General features: G+C 42.0%; 1 protein-coding gene across 1 annotated transcript in view; it reads right to left on the reverse strand.

Annotated features, from left to right (window-relative positions):
* LOC128256516 (uncharacterized) overlaps positions 1 to 2288 on the reverse strand; it is a 54058-nt gene extending 51770 nt beyond the window's left edge. Inside the window, exon 1 of the mRNA XM_052986928.1 lies at positions 2279 to 2288. The gene's annotated coding sequence lies outside the window, so the exon portion shown is untranslated. The remainder of the gene's footprint in view (positions 1 to 2278) is intronic.
* Between the last annotated feature and the right edge of the window lie 13908 nt (positions 2289 to 16196).

A 16196-nucleotide genomic window follows, 5' to 3' on the forward strand; every position in this document is an offset into this window, starting at 1 on the left:
TCATCTGCTCATCAGGCTCGCTCCTTGCAGCCTGCTCAGCGCGACTTAAGCTGGCTTAAAAATCAACTTGGGGGCGCAGGTCAAAGGTCGAGGGAGGGGGCAAATAAAGGCAACTGGAGGCAACTGAAGGCAACTGAAGGCAAAGCAGGGCTTGCGTGCCATCCTGCAATGCTCAGAAATTAATTGTAGTGGATGCTGCTGCGCGCTTTATAATTTCTCTTGGCGCGAGTGTATATATCATTAGCCTCGGATCACTCCCACTAATCCCCTCCCCTCTCCCCACCCCTCCGCCGCGTCGAAAGTCAATCTTCTGCGGCTAATGGAAGTTTCTTGTTGTGGGAGTTCTTAGCTCCTGCCACTCATTTTCCAGCCCCATCATAGTTGCACACTTGAAGGCTCGTGGCCTGGCAACGCATCAATAACGCGCATCCGCCCCGTATTCAGATTATGTTCGCCTGAAATCCAAAACGCGACGAAAAGAGTGTCGACTGTTTCAGGACTTTCAGAGCTTCAAAGGCTGCTAGCGAGCCAGCAGCAGCAGCAGCAGCAGGCAAACATCAATTCCCATATGGCTGGCGACTGTGACCTCATTTTCAAATCGAAAACTCAGCCAGCGCAAAGCCCCAAAGGAAGCTCGATCAACTTGGATTTAATAAAGTTACAAACCGAGGGGACTTGTATCGAGCATATGGAGCCGGGGTTCTGGGAGTCAGTAGTCTGGCGATGGCTCTGGCTCTGGCCAAGAAATCCCCGGTCAGGAGTTGAGTGGGTCCCCGGCTTCAGGTTGCCATTGAAGCGGCAACAATAAGTAAATTAAAACTAGAGCTAGAGCTGGAGCTGGAGCTGCATGCCGCACGCGCTTTGAATACGTTTAAGGCGAGTAAATTAAAATGAAGCATGGCGGAATGATTTTTACACCCCTTCAAGTAAGGGAAAGGGGATGAAGCGGATGAGGGGTCACCGCCACATCCACATCCACTTGTCGTTCACGCATCCGCACGCACAGCTGGCAGGGCAGCAGACTGGCGCCAAAACTGTGGCTGACTTCACAGATTTGCTCGCGACGATGACGACCAAGCTGATGCTGTGACTTTATTTGTGCACTGCAAGAAATAAAAGAAGCTGCTAAAAAAAATATATAAAATAGAGTTTAAAGACCTGCATGGCACAATTATTATGGCATCCTTTTTTTTAAAGCTACCAAGGAATTTAAATAAAAAAGTTTAAATTTTATTCAATTTAAAATGTTTGTAAGAATTTCTATAAGTTTAAATTTTAGCTATAAGCCACAACTTGAAAGCTTAAGACCGATTTCTTGTCTTTAACTTTTAAGTTTTCCAGCTTGAAATCTTAGTTACACAATTTTAATAATTGCATACTGAAAAGGCCTTTTCATTTTTTCAGCTTGAAACGTAAACTAAGCTTACCACGAAAATGAAAAAACGTGACATGGAATTTTGAACAAAAGAGTTCATAGAAAAAAGTTTGCATTTCAGAAACTTTAAAAGCCTTTGGCGGATAATGTTCCTAAAATGTTCAGAAAAAACCACGTTTTCACAATTTTTTCAAAACATGGTAGTTTAGTGTTCCACTTAGAAACATTTCTTCATTTCTACATTTTAGTCATAAAGTAGGCTACAATCCCCACTAAATAAATGCAAATTAGATTTGTAAAACTTATTAAATTTAGCATTTTAAATTTTGGTTTATGATAATCTTTATTCAGAAGATTTACATAATTTCCATATTTAATCCAAACTAATTAATATACTAATAGTTAAATTTTAAGTGCTATATTTAAAAATCTGTGTATCTATAACCTTTATTCTAATACTTATAAAAATATAACTTTTGTAATTATTTGAACATTTGTATATTAGGGCATTGTTATGGGAGATATTATAAAAGAGTGTTAAATTTAAAGCCTATGTATGTGTTAACTTTATACATAAGATTGAATTGAATTGAATTATATACTACCCATATGTATATTAGGGCGTTGTACGGAAGATATGTTTTTCCAAGTGCTGTAGCTGGCTGGCGGATACATAATCTAGGGCCAGTGACGAGGCATTGGAACCCGGCTGGCTGGACGTTCGGGCTCGTTAATGCCACCAGAACGCCAGAATGGCAGAACGCCGCAGGCCAGTCGCATTCGTAGTGGGAGCTCCAGTTATAGTTACAACCCAGATCCAAAGCCCACAGCCTGGCCAGTTCCTGCTCACCTCCATGGAGGAGTTGGAATTGGAGTTGGGATGTGGATGTGGATGTGACCCACTGTGCATGTGTGGGTGACATGTGCCTGTCCTCCGCTGACAAGCTGTAGCTCTGTCCTCGTTGTCGTCGTTGTCGTCGTCGGCGCCAGCTCATCAAGCAGTCCCTGCCCCTCCTTTGGTTATCCTGGCAACGGGCTGATCGCTGGGGAATGGTGGGGGTGGTAGTGGGAGTGGGGGTGGGGGTGGCAAGTGTCGTTCGGGGGTTGCTCTTGGCTGTTTTGTTTTCACTTGTCGCCCGCATTAAAAAACGGAGAAAAGCCAACAGCAACTTGCTCCATATGGAAGCTTTGTCGCGACACAGCGCCGTGCCAGCAGGACCCTCGTCATGGTGGGGAAACATCACTGGGTATGGGTGGGGACAGGACACCCCGCTGGTGAACTCTGCTCGTTTTCATAATCGGGCGGTAATTGTACACCAATTTGACTTATGAATATAAATTAACTGTGAAACGTGCGACAAAGACATGTGCCACTACTGTCTACTCTCCTTGTCTATCTCGCTTTCTCTATTTTTTATAAAGGGGGTTGAATGAATGGTTAGCTATGCTACATACACATACACAGATGTAGAGATATATATATGGAAGGGACGTCGCTGTGTAGATCATTATACAATATTGTGGACAATTGCGATTATTGCTCTTTGACAGCGGGAAATCCCTTGCATGTCGCAATTGAAGCGACCAGAGGGATAAAGAATTCCATTATGGAATTCAAATCTTGTTTACTGGGATTAGGAGCATTTTTGTCTGATAAGTACTCATAATTGGACAATCTAATTTAAACAAGAGATGGTTAACTATTGCTTTGAAACTCATTTTTGTTTACTAGGTTATAAGAATTTTTTACAAGTGATAAATAGGTGTAATAAGTATGGCCTAAGCAACCAGAATAATTCAAATATGTACATTTTATACTTGAAAGTTGAATTTTGAAGCTATAAATTCTCTGAAAAATGATTTCTTAGGAAAAGAAACCATTTCCATGACTTAGAAATGGGATTTATAATTTATTTTATTTATTATTTAAATCTTCTTTAAACAACGAGAATAATTAAAAATATATTTTGATAATACTAGTCACTTCTGTTTTAAGTTTAGCCTTAAGATCTTTGAAATACAATGTTAAGGAAAAAAAATTCTACCTCCGAGATATCGAAATAAAAAAATCTTTTGTCAACTTAATAAAAATAAATTCTACCTCCGAGATATCGAAATAACAAAATCTTTTGTCAACTTAATAAAAATAAATTTACCTCAAGACAGCAGTAAAATGTAATATCGAATTGGAATACTTAAAAAAATTCTATATGGATGCAGTGACTCAAACATTGCAGAGAATCCTTTTTTCAAGCAAATTGTCTTCTGGCATAACACATGCACGGCTCTAATTTACTAGTTTTTCCCAACTTTGTTGGCTAACTGCATTACGTGTTGGCCATGAGTGAAAAAAAAACCCCAAAAGTAATTACGCCCAGTCGGTTGGGTTGTCCAATCGAACTGCGAATATCTGGGCGGGATAACACATGTAATTGCCTCAAATTGTAGCAGTGTCCAGTGTCCAGTTCACCAGCTCATCCTTGCTTCCTTGCTGCCTAGCTTCGGTTTGGCCAAAAAGAAAATGTGGAAAATGGCGTGGAAATGGAAAATGGAATGGACACACCAAGAGATTTGCATTCGTAACTCGATTTGCGGTGTGAGCTCTCATCGCCACTCTCAGTCGGTTGCCCAGGATCCTGTGGCATGCAAAATGACAGCATCAAGTGGGGCGGTACGAGGCGGAGGCGGTTGGGGATGGTCACAGGACATAGACAGATGTCTTTGGCGAAGAAGGAAGGACCAAGGGTGGAACAGGAAGAGTGTGTGTCAGCCACGAATAAATCAAGAAAGCCAATTTATATTTGGTATATGGCCCATTAAATGAAATCTTATGAAGTTCGGATGACAATTACATGAATAATAACATGAAAGGGTAGACGCGAGTAGTAGAGTGTCTGCTTAGATGTTCCGCCCACACAAGGACATTCATGTAGTATATACTTAGAGGTGGGTGGCAATGTGGCAATGCGGCATCGTGGCAATGGAACCAAGTGGCAAGTGGTAGTCTGAGCTCGAGTCTGGCTTTCTGTATTATTTATGTCGCGCACACGCATACCGCAGAAACCGAGAGCAAGGATATACAATTGCACTTAAAGCCTGCTTCTGTTCTGCCGCCATATGTGGTGGCACACAAGCGCCTTTGGCCCGGACACCAGCTGTAACTCAATCCTGGGGGGCAGAAGGAAACTGCTGGCTTGCCAACGTTGCGTATACGCCCGGTGGGTTGCCTTAGCTTCAGCTTCAGCTTCAGCCTCAGGTTCAGGCAGGATGTCCTTCTATTCCAACCAGCAGCAGCATTTCAAGTGCGTTTCATTTACAATTTCCTTCCTCGTTTCATGCAGCACACAATGGCACACAAAGTGCAGATCCAGGAAGCGGTAGTCCTGTTCACTTTGGCTTTCATGTCATTGTTATATGCTCATTGTGCCCATTGATGCCAATCCCCGCCCCCTTTGGAGCCCTTTTGCCCTTTTTGTTGCCATTTTTTCTACTCAGGTTTCCCGGTGCCGTTAAAACCGTTTGGCTGCAATCGCAATCGAATCACGGCGGCCGTAAAAAGATGCAAATGGCAGCCAACGAAACCAAATGCATCCACCTAGACAGGAGTCACAGCGGCACGCCCATACCCCATCTGCATATCGAATCCGCCAGGACACGCCAGTACCTGCACTGGCAGAAAACGTTGAAGGCTACCCACACTGCGAGAAAACATGGAAGTCTATTCCCTAAACCCAAATCTGGCTTTTAATCTGAATATTTTAAATATTATTTATAAAATATATTATTTGCACAAAGTTTTTTGAAAATTCTGTAGTACCAAAAAGCCTAATGTTATAGAGAAGCTAAAAAAATAGAGATTTCCATCATTCAAATTGTATTATAAAATTTATTATTTCTGCTAAGTTGTTTTGATTTTCACATCCAACTTATTAATTGACTTCTTAAAACCATTTTAAATGTCGTTAAAGCAAAATATTTTAAATAAAATAATAAAATAAATCAAATTCAAAAAACTATTTTAAAACTTAAAAGCAACCGTTAAGCTTTGAGGCAGTTTTTTTTATATTTCTAAAAGTGCATATATCCTACCATTTAAATTTTAAAACAACCTCACTCATCTTTTAATAATGACTTGAAAAAAGGGGGATTCGCTACGGCTATGTAACCAAGAATAAATGACGATACTCGAAATAACTTAATTTCTCCCAGTGCATGCATAATAGAGTAGTCGAGACCAGAACGCCAAAGAGGAGCAGCTGTTGCCAGCTGGGCGTGTAAATGTGTTTAATGCCAGACAGAGGCTGCCAGGGGAGTCCCCTTTGCCTTTTGCCCAGCGAATCGCGTCATAAACAAAGTGACGCCAAAGGATGGGTGGGCGTGTGCCAGTGGGTGGTGGGTGGTGGGTGCTGAGTGGGTTGTAGATGGGTGGTGGATGGGTGGTGGATGGCTGGCAAACGGCGGCGGCATCGCACAAAAGTAGGCCAAACACTCACAGACACAACACAACAAACACACGTATGCATCAGCAGTCCACCCATACTCCTACACACACACACACACACACACACACACACACACACACACACACCCAGGGACAATCGTGGATTGTTTGGCTTGCTCTAGTCTATTTGTTGCTGTCTGCTTTGTCCGCCGCCTCAACAAGTTTATTTAATTTTTCCTGCGGCTCTGGCCCAGGATTTGATTTATGATTGTGTTGAAGATTACCGAAAAGTCCTGCCACTGCTGCCTGTATCGTTGTGAGTCCTTGGAGAAAAGAAAGAAATAAGCTCGAAGACTTTCTCTGTTGAGGAAGCTCTTCTTTCAGTAAGAAATATGTTCTGGAGGATTCAAATGCACTGTTCAAATTAGCTTTGGGAGTCAATATGTTAAAAGTTTAAAACTGTAACTTAAATACAATAATTTTCATACAAGTTGCTTAACATTCAAATAATTTTGCCTTTTTGACTTTTAAAAAAACAACTTAGAGCTAGACAATATATAATATAATATAATATATAATATATAACTAATTTAACTATTCCAAACTTAACTCAGTGTTAAAGAATAATTGCCTTTGGCACTATTACAAAAAAAAAATGTAAATGGCATAATATATTTTAACCTTAACTTGGGGTTAGAGAATATATTTCATGTTCATATTTCTTAAGTTCCACATCCCATGATAAATTCATATTTATGGCTCATAAAAGTCTATCTTTCGTTAAGTGTGGCGTGACTCTTGAGTATCATCAAAGAAAAGCCAAAAAAAAGGGAAGTGAGATGGAAGAAAGCAGGAGTGAAAGGTAATAAGATAACGTAAGATTGCAGTTCGATATGCACAAGTGTGAGAAGAAAATTGGATAACGAGATAAAACGACTTAATGTAAGAATGGAGGCGTTAAGGTCATGTAATGTAAAGCTAAAAGAATGTCTAATTATGTGTTTTCAAAAGCAATCCATTTAGCGCTGAAAAGATCGCTAAAGGTTAATCGATCGGAGGTAATTATCCTTTCCTAACTTTTCCAGCTACTTGCCACTGCTGCATCCGGCTAATTGCTTTTGCCGCAATTTCTTTTGCCACTCCATTTCAAAGATCTGCAGCTCGGCAAACACTCTACCCACATTCCGTGCCCCCAAACTCCGCAGCATCCATCCACTTGCAGCCACAAGTTGCGGCAAATTAAAGTCGCTTAGCAAACTTCGATAACTTTGGCAGCAGCAACAAGTTCCGCAAGGACTCCACTCCGGCAAACTAAACTCATTCCCGGGTACATCCTTTCGTTGGATGTGCGAGCTGATGGCTGCTGCTATATAGCATGTTCGTTCGCAAAGTTATGCAGACTCGCCTCCGAAGCAGGCACAAACAATTGACTTTTGAGCATCGACTCAGTGAGCCTCTCATCCTGCCATTTCTGCTTATTTTTTCCTGCATCCTTGAGGTCCTTGTAGCGCTGTTGCCTTTGTCCCGGCTAAGTAAAAGGCAGCGAGCCAACATATGAGACATACTTGTTACTATACCTCAAAGTCTTGGCCCCGCCGCCTCTCACCTGGCACCACATATGGTTGGGTTTAAGGTGGGGCAGGATCCCATCCGGGTGGCAAGGGGCAAATAGCAACTTGGCTCTGCCGCACTTTAAATGCCAGCTCCGCCTTCCTCATCCTGTCTTCATTTTTTTGTGTGTTTGTTTTTTACAGCTTCTTTAATATAAAGCAAAGCAGGGGAAAAAACAAGAGTGATTTAAGGCCTTTCGGAATACGAAACACACTTACATAATGCATAAATCCTTTTGCAGTTTCTGTTGAGAAAACTACTAATGTTAAGCATTCATAAAAAAAAAAAATGTAATAATAAAATTATTTAAGAAAGGCGTCCCTAAACAACCACCAAGGTCGTTAAAACATTTTAAAAGTTGTTGATAAAATATGACATTCATAAAAAAGGATATGACTTGAAAAACCGAATATCAACTAATTTCTTAATAGAAAGACTTTTTTTACTTTGTTTGGTTTTACGCAGAGTATTTAAAGTGTTAGAGATTTTATTGAATTTATAAAAAAACAGAGAAAAGACTTAGCAATCCATAATTGTCAAGTTTTAGTTCTTAAATTTCGAGATTAAAAAGCAAATATACTTATTTTAGTTTAACATTTTTTAAATTAAAGTGAATTTTTGTGCACTTTTATAAAAGACGGACAGAGTACATTGGCTAAAGCGAATATTGTTTATAATTCAAGTACAAACTACTCTTTGAAATGGCAATACTTTTGTCTAGGGTATAATTAAGCATAATAATAAGTAGACGAGCGGCGACCAAAGCTCCTAACAGCTCCAAACACACACGCCCGCAGCCACGGGCAAAGCCAAAGTCTCCGGCTTCGGCTCTCCGGCTACGGCTCTCCATCTCCGGCTCTTCGTCTCCGGCTCCATCTCCATCTCTATCTCCATCTGCAGCTGCGTCTCCAGCTTCAGTTTCCACCTTCGTTCGACAGCAGTTTCTGCCGCGGCTCCAGAAGTCGAAGGAAAAGCTGGCAAAAAGCGCCGCCAGCTGCCCTGTATTTCGTATTTCGTATTCCGTAGTCCGTATTCCGTATTATTATTACTCTGGCAACTTGCCTCTCTCTCTGCCGCCGGATAGTGCCCTCTCGCTCGCACCCAGGCCAGCGACTGTTGCTTTTTCCTGCTGCTTGTTGCTTCACTTGTTGGCTGGCATCACGCATGCGCCCTGTGGACGGCGCTTATAATAGGATCCACTCCACACACACACACACTACTCGAAAAGAGAGTGTGCGTTACAGGTGGGTGGTGGTGTGTGTGGCTGTGTGACTGTGCCTGTGACTGTGCCTGTGCAACAAATGCAAGCGGCTGGTTCCGCTTTTTTTTATATGTGGCATGCAGGAGGTCAAGTGTGCTGCCCGCCCCCGATTTTGCACCATCAACTGGTTGCCGTTGTGGATTCCATTTTCCGGCAGAGTGGCAGCTGTAGCGGCAGCGACGTCGGCAGCGGCAGCGACTGCGGCAGCATTGCCTCAACAGGCTGAAACGCTTTTCATCCCTTTTGGTGAACCGTCACCGCGCCCAAGTTGCCATAGATACCGAGAGGGGGGTAAAGGCGACCCCTTCAACCACCCAGCCACCCAACCACCCAACCACCCAACCACCTAAACGCCCCAAAAAAGGTGACGTCGACGGCGGCTGAGGCAGCGGCGGACCAGCGACTACCTAGACTTGCTGCCCGATAAATTATCAAACTTCATAACAGTCACAGTCTGACTGCCAACGGTTCTGGTTCCGCTCCTCCAGTCCTTAGTCCTTAGTCCTTGGTCCTTAGTTCAACTAGAAAGTCAAAAGTATGCCTCAGCGGTGGCCTATTGTTATAGCAAAATCAGCAGCGAGTTCGAGAGTGCCATTTCCATCAATTTCTTCGCCCAACGTGGCGTATAAGCAATGCCGGCTGGCAAGCCACCATATGGAGCTGTGAAAACGAAGTGCGAAAAACGAAATATAGAAGCCGGTTACGCGAGATGAGGGCCACCATATGGTTGGGTAAGTAGATAGATAGTACTCACGTTATTGCCACCGCTTTTATCGTATTAAATATTAAATGTGTGAGTCCGCTTATCGCAACTCCATAAGTTGCTGCTTAAAAGGTAAAAGCTAAAAGCTAAAAAAGAGCAACATATGGCAGCAGAATTTATGACACACATGTGGGTGAGTGTGAGCTATAGTAAGACCCCGAAAAGCCAAACAAATCAAGCTGCAAATTGAATTGCATTGAAACCTGGCCACAAGCAATTTTCCATGTCCTTTCGTATCGTCCCTTTCGTTTCGCCTTGTCTGTGTGTGATTGATCATGGTGATATATCGCCGACTGGCAGTGCTAACACCTAGACGTCAACTTTAATTAATGTCTTTCGGTTGGGAAGGACTTTGTCCCTGACATGGGTCCTAGTCGAATTTAATTTCGTTTAAATTAAAGCAACCGCAGTGGGGGAATGTTGGTTTAGTGACAGATAAGCCATAAACAAGGAATTGAAACGCAACACCTGTTGATAACCCATACGACCACCGCTGCCGCCGCCGACGACGACGAGCCTCGTCGGTCTCATTAATTGCGCTAAACAAACAGGAAAACGAAGGCAAATGAATGTGGATGGAGGTGGCAGAGTGCAGAGAGCAGAGGAGCAGAGGAGCAGAGGGAAAGCCAGGGAAATCGAGTTACTGGGTGCAGCAGTGGCCGTGTGTTTGCCCTCGGCTGACTCGGAAATTTATGACCAGCTCATATGCAGCCTGGCATGGCCTGTCTGGTTCTGGTTCTGGTTCTGCTGCTGGTGCTGCAAGGACCCTCCGCAACTGCAGCTGATATTGACTTTTTATGCTGACTGCAGGGCAATAAAAAGAGGGAAATTATTTACCTCTCGGCTTATGCTACAGACAGCAAACACATTCAGGTTCAGGCATATACCACGAATGTGTACGATAGCATGTGTGGGCGAGGCCAGGAAAGTCGAACCTAATCCCAAAATACAGCTTAGCTTTAATGGTCTCAAATTTAAATATTTGAGTTGGCAGCGATAAAAGACGAAAGGAGCTGGCATAATTCGTAATTGAACTGATGGTAAGTGATAGGAATCGTGGCTACGTGCTTAGTATTAGGTATTAGTTAGCTTGCACCTCTTTAGCGAAGCGCTGGGAAAAATATAATAAAATTCCATTAAATGCCAGCCTCACCGCCGTGTAATAATTCCCCCAAATTGCCACACCAATTAACCGCGCTTTCGTCTGCAATCTTTACCCAACTTTTTTCCCCTCTGACAGCTAGACATTTATTTCCATACAGCTAAAGCAAAGGCGACGAGTTTTGGTCCTGCGAGCTGACAACGCTGCGTATGCTTAATCTGCTTTAATCCCCCAGGCAGGCGAAGTAAGTAAGCTGCTCTGTGCGTAAGTATCCGGCCAAGATTATGGCTTATAAATACACACATATACTACATACTATATATATAAATATCAATATCTATAAAGCCATCGATAGTTACTTTTTTTTATATTTTTTTTTCAACTTTCAATGACATGTGAAAACATCAAAATTGTTTTTCGAAAAAGGCAAAAGTAAAGCTCTTAGCCAGCGCAACATTAAATGGCTTTAAGTGCCAATTAATGTTTGACTTACATGGGGGCTGGTGATGCTCGGATGACCGGAACATGGCCACAGCATTTGCCACTCGGGGTAGGTCCTTCGTCCATCGTCCTTCGTCCCTTGGAGTCCTGGGTAATGTCCCAGCTGCCGGACTTATGACAAAAGTATGTACTATATCGCCTGCGGCTCTATATTGTTAGCACATACTTATCGTAACTTTGGCAGCGCGCAGAAAGACTTTTTAAACATCAATTATATTTACGTATCGGAGCGTATTAATGCGGATCCCCTGCTGCCCCCATATTTCTTGATATTTCTGGGAAATTCCGGCTTGCATGGCCACACCTGATAAGCCTCCTCATCCCGGGGCCAGTATCCATTTATGACTGGAACTAATTAAACAAAGCCGTGCGGACTTTGCTCCTCTTTTGGGCACTTCGTTAGTGGCAAGGAGCAGAAGGAGCAGAAGCAGAAGCTCAATTTGCTTACACTTGTTTCGGCCCGAGCTCGGTTTCAGTTTCACTGACATCCATCCACCGTAATTAAAAAAGAAGAACAAACTCTTGATTAAGTGGGTGCAAAGTGTCAACAAATTATTCATTTACCCTGGCAGTTGCATTTGCTCCACCCAAAAAAAAAAAGAAAGTAAAACAAGTTGGAACAAAAAGCGAGTGAAAGATAACAGTGAAAGGTTGTTGCTGCAAAAGAGGGCGAGTCTAGCGACAAAACTGAATGGAGTTTTAATTAACAACACCCCCATGAAAGGACCAGACAAAGCTTTAAACTTAATCCCCTTTACTGTCTGTGTGCTGTGATTTCAATTTGCCATTAAAAAATGCACACACAAATGTCATGGCTTTCTATATGGCCAACCACCCACCCACCCACTCGCTACAAAACTTGAGTGAAATTCCATTCTATGGGGCAATCAAAGCGGGCCACTATCGACACGGGTAAATATTTTAAGAAATGATCAAAAATTCACCCTTGACATGCGTGCACATACGCATTTTTACGAAGCAACCCCAACCCGCATGCGGATACCCAACCAAACAAAATCAAAGTTCCTTTCTTTCCTTGCCTTGCCTTTTTTATTCCATACTTTGTTTACTTTTGCAACATTTTTCCATTGCCATTGGCGCTGTTATTGTTGGGGCAGCATTTTTGTTTGCATAAATAAATTTGGAATGAAATCATGTGTCACATTAGCAGCGGCATCTATGCGTCGCTGTATTCCATCAGGATCCACGCCCCTTTCATTGATGATATTGACGCATGGCCTTCGAATACGAATTCGAATACGATTATTATGGGTTGTATGGCGTGTGATGGAATGGCCATCTAATGACATGTCCCCCAGCCAAATTTGATTACAAATCAAAAATAATAATGCGGAAAATGCATTTCCAGTGTTATTTTCCAGTTACTACAGTAGTCGTTCGCTGGACATGGCTTAATTAAGTTCAGCAAATGATTTTTCAATTAACACTGGCGGCGAGGCAAAAGAAATGAAAGCGGAATGAAAATATTTATATTTACACAACAGGGGGACAACAACTGGCAGCAAGAATAAGGCGGCATAAGAAAGTGGGCGTGGCAGGGGGGTGGGAAAGGTCGGCGGAATCCTTATGGACAGAACGGAAACGGATGCGTCGCTGTCAATGTTGGCACAAATTGTTTGTCACGCAGTGCAAATACTTCGTGCTGTTGCTCTGGTATGCGGTATTATGCGCGATTTATTTCTCTGTCTGTGTGGCAGTAGCAACAACATGAGCAGCAGCAACAACATGAGCAGCAGCAACAACAGCAGCAGCAGCAACAACACGAGCAACACAACAAGGAGCAACACGAAGACAGCAGCAGCAGCTACATCAGAGAACCATTGCCCCGCAGCAAATTTGATACTTGTTGATTTTTCCGTTTTCCTACACATACCCCTCCCACCATTTCCCCCTAGCCCAATTAAAGCCGGAAAAATGTGTAATATTAGACTTAAATGGTGAATAATGTTATAAGCTTCGGGAGTGAAATCTGCCAGCTTATTAACTCAACTTTACCTGTGCCTTTACCTTTACCTTTACCTTTACCTCTTCCACCGCTCACACGCACAACTTTTAATGCATTTTTATGAAGTTTTAGTGCCCGACTGCCTGGACGGGGACTTAATTTTATTTACATTTTGCATTTTGCGCTCCAAAGTTGCCAAAGTAGTTGATTGGCTTTGCCTGTCACCAAATTGCAAAATAATTGCCAGGCCAGAGGGGGATGTTTTGGTGGCAAGAACGATTGCGAAACAAGCTAATTTCATTGAAAGTGATGCTCGCTTGTGGGCTGTGCTATATTACAAGCCCTTCCCTGCATTTTCCCCAGTTGCAACAAAGGGAAAAAACAACCAACCAGCCAAGCAGCCAACCAACCAACCAACCGATGACGGCAAGTTTGTGTAATGTAATTAATTAATTACGGTGAAACAACGTAGTTACATGTTCAGTTATGGCGGGATGGAAAGTGGTTGGCTGCAGGACAGCTATATTCCTTCGGTTTTATTAGACCGCAACCCCTGCCCAGCATTCCACCTTCCACATTCCGCCACGCATAGTTTCGTGTTTGCCCGGTTACTTAATTACAAATTATAGTGCAATTAATTCTGCGGCTCGGTATTATTAGGCGCATCAGGCCGCGTAACACAAAACCCGAGGAGGAGTTCCCGAGACACCCTCGGTAAGTAGATGAAAATTAAATGGAATCCACCGCAAAGTGACCGGATCCGATTACCGCGACCCAAGTGTGAAGTCCTGAAGTCCTTACTTATGCCGCACAAGTGGATTAAAGTGGCGACGGCAATCTCCAATGGCCACGTGTATGCTCGTAGCTATAACCTGATATCCAATGTTATTGCTTGAGAATACACGTAGTTCAGCGAGATTTGTTCAGCAATGAAACGGACGACAAGAAAGCTATTAAAAAAAGAGTGCAGGAACTAAGCTGATTTCAATATAAATTAAATTTTAAAGACTTTGATTTCGGCCTACATTTCTTATTGAAAACATACCATAATCAATTCATAGGAGTATCCTTTACGGAAATCGAATACAACTAAAATACAACCACTTATTAATTAACTTAATAGGCACCTCATAAAGATTACAGTAATATTTGTCAAACATTTAACGATCGATATTGTGATGCCTCTTCCGGTTTTTTAGTAATATTCAGACGTACAAAATATATTAAAATTGAAAATGACATAGCCATAAAGTTAAAGCAAAGAGTTTGGCAATAGCAGTTACCAATTTTGGCACCGAGGTTGCATTATCAAATATCAAAGTTTAATTTTGGTTGCGAATTTAAAGAGGCATAAAATTTAATACTTGTTCGATTAATTAAACAATTTTTTGGCCAAAATTGTTATTTATTGTTGCTTCATTGAAAGGCATATGTGTGCTAATAAAATTTGTTTTATGCAGTCGAACTTAAATAATAAAAAATTTGCTTTCGTTTTGGTTTCTATAAATACAACTTCTTCAGAAACCATTTAATTTACTTTAAAAAGCTTCTTCAGAAACAATTTTATTTAAACTGGGAAGGTTAGACATAAATTTTATAAGAGGTATAAAAAAATAACAAAAAAAAGTACTTTTATCTCCCACTGGAAGAAGTTAAAGTTATCTAAGATATATCTACTATTTGTAATACAATAATTCAATTATATCGTTGCCTATTTCTATACCGTCCCTTGTTTTACTCATAATTAAGCCAATTTAAAAACATTGTTTGATTTTTCAATAACTTTTTCTGATTTAGGCATTTACTTTCCATGCATTATGAAACTAACATAGCATTATCATAGTTTAATCATCTCCAAGAAAATATAATTACCTTAAGCCATAAATTCCCATTAATCAGTAGATTAAAGTCTCCGTTTACATTACGCAGAAATTGGCTTTTTGAATTCCGTCAAAATATTAAATCCTTTTCAACTTGCGTTTGTAAAGAATTTATTTGCCAGGTCATTTGATTTCGCACTCAGTCTATTGAATAGGATTCATAAAATTCGTGAAAAAATTCCGCCCACGTGTGAATATTCAATAGAATGGCATTTCCTTTGCAAGCAATTTTCCCCCGAAAGGAGCCAAATTTCGAAGTGAAAGTACAAAGGCATATCAAATGTATATTGCTTTGAACTGTCAGCAGTAGTTATTACAATATTAATTACAATTCCCGAATACTTCACTGGCCGTGGGGCCTGGAATAAAAAGAACTGACACTGTAAATCAGTGTACATATGGTTAGTTCTCGACTTGAGAGCCTTTATTGGGCCAACGCCTTAGGGAAATGTTTGCTGTGGAAATATAAATAGCCAATTAAAATGTTGTGCTCGTAATCACAGCTGGAAAGTAGGCAACACTTTGTTTGACTTCTGATTAACAGCATCCTCGGGGTTTTTCGGAAGGATAAAAGAGAAAGGTAGGGGGCAAATAGAGATACCGCCACGGGGGTTGCTACCATTCCTTTAGGATTGGATAAGGATAAGGATGGGGAGGGGCTTGACAAGCCTTTTAAAGCACACCCACACGCGAAGGATGTATGGTATGTATGTGTGTGTGTGTGTGTGTGATTTGCATTAATGAGATGCAAATGATTTGTTTATTTTTTTTTGCTGTCAGTTGCCAGCTTCTTTGTGGGCCCGTGTCTTTATTGAAAAGTTCTCGGCTCCTGCTCCGGATGAAATGAGCAAATAATAAGAAAATATTGATAAAGATGTTAATCAAAGGGAGCTCACGTTGCTCATATAGGCAGTCGAGTACTTGCGACATAATAAATATGTATGGTTTTCCGTCCCGTGACGACCGACCATCGGCATCCCTTGATGGGTTCCCCATCCCCATCCCCATCCCCATTCCCATTCCCATCCCCTCGAACGGAATGCTCCGGCTGTCACGGCTGTCTGGCCCGGAACGCCGCCACTCCGTCATCGTCGTCGCAGCCGCGATGTGATGTCCCTGCTCCTGCTCCTGCTCCTGTCTCAAGTCGCTCAATGCGCTCAAGTCGGCACATATACGACACAACACGACCCGCTGTTTATTATTGTAAGATACTTGGCTTGCTCACATCAGCGAACTGGAAGAAATGCGCGCTGACAGCACAAGTTGCTACGGAGGAGGAGTAGCAGAAGCAACAGG

This window comes from Drosophila gunungcola, assembly GCF_025200985.1.
Source record: "Drosophila gunungcola strain Sukarami chromosome 2R unlocalized genomic scaffold, Dgunungcola_SK_2 000020F, whole genome shotgun sequence".
Classification (NCBI taxonomy): Eukaryota; Metazoa; Arthropoda; class Insecta; order Diptera; family Drosophilidae; genus Drosophila; species Drosophila gunungcola.